Genomic DNA, 1,431 nt, shown 5'->3' with positions numbered 1-1,431 from the left:
AGGTGGGTCTCGAACCCGCGGGCTCAGGCAATCCACTCACCTCAGCCTCCCAAAGGCACGGAATTACAGACTAAGCCACCGAGCCTGGCACAAGCTGGATTTTTAATCATTGAGTACACATCTCCATTATTTTTCTGGGTGCATTTTGTTTTTGATTTTTGGTTTGGTGGAACCAAGAGTGGATTTGAAACAGGAAAATTTTAGGCTGGGCATGGTGGCTCAGAACTATAATCTCAGCACTTTGGGAGGTGGAGGCGAGAGGATTGCCTGAACTTGCGGGTTCAGGACCAGCCTGGGCAACATGGTGAGAACTCATCTCTATAATAAATCAGAAAATTTGCTGGGCATGGTAGCGTGCTTATAGTTCCGGCGACTTGAAAGGCTGAGGCGGAAGGATCGCCGGAGCCCAGCAGGTCAAGTCTGCCGTGACCGTGACCGGGAGAGTGCCACTGCACTCCAGCTTGGGTGACAGAGTGAGACTGCAACTCAAAAAAAAAAGAAACAGGAAGATTTTACTAGCTGTTTTGCTTATTACTTAATCTTTTCACCTTAGTGAGGCTCAATGCTTCTGATTCTGAAATGGAGACAGTCACAAGAGGGACACCTGCATTCCGTGCTGTGGGATCACAAGAGATGAAGGATATGGATTGTGCTTTTTCATTTTTATTTTTTTGAGTCGGTTCTCACTCTGTTGCCCAGGATGGAGTGCAGTGGCACAATCACAGCTCACCACCACCTTGACCTCCTGGGCCCAAGCAATCCTCCTACCTCAGCTCCTGAGTAGCTGGAACTACAGGAACGCACCATCACGCCTGGTTACTTTATAAATTTTTTTGTGGAGATAAGGTCTCACTATGTTGCTCAGGCTACTCTCAAACTCCTGGCCTCAAGCAGTCCTCCACCTCGGCCTCCCGAAGTACTGGGATTACAGGCGTGAGTCATCGTGCCCAGCCAAGTGTGCTTTCTGAGTTCCAAGCTGCTTTGCTGATGCAAAACCGTTATACTTATTGTGATTACTTTCTATCACCAACTGCACTTCTGTAGTTCCACACACAGCTTTACACCGGTGACATCCTTACTCGCAAGCATTTGAAGCTGTTTTGCAAGGATCGTGGTCCAAACCAGGTAGGCTGGATCTTCGTTACATGGTTACTTTAATGCCATTTCTTTCGTTTCACTTTTCCATCAAGCTTTAAGTCATTTGCAAAGTCTGTATGTATCTGTCCTCAAATAAGTTTGAAAGTCAGCAGCTGAGTACCATATTTACCATTTGGGTGACGGGCTCTATAAAAGCCCAGACCTCACCACCATGCCATATACCCATGTAACAAACCTGCACACGTACCCCAGAATCTTTTGTTTTTGTTTTTGTTTTTTTTTGAGTTGGAGTCTCACTCTGCCGCCCAGACTGGAGTGCAGGGGCCGCTCCCG

Source organism: Carlito syrichta, unplaced genomic scaffold (assembly GCF_000164805.1).
Source record: "Carlito syrichta isolate Samal-C Ts95f unplaced genomic scaffold, Tarsius_syrichta-2.0.1 Scaffold307225, whole genome shotgun sequence".
NCBI classification, from domain to species: domain Eukaryota; kingdom Metazoa; phylum Chordata; class Mammalia; order Primates; family Tarsiidae; genus Carlito; species Carlito syrichta.
The sequence above is the reverse complement of the archived record's forward strand: the minus strand, read 5'-3'. Positions refer to the sequence as shown.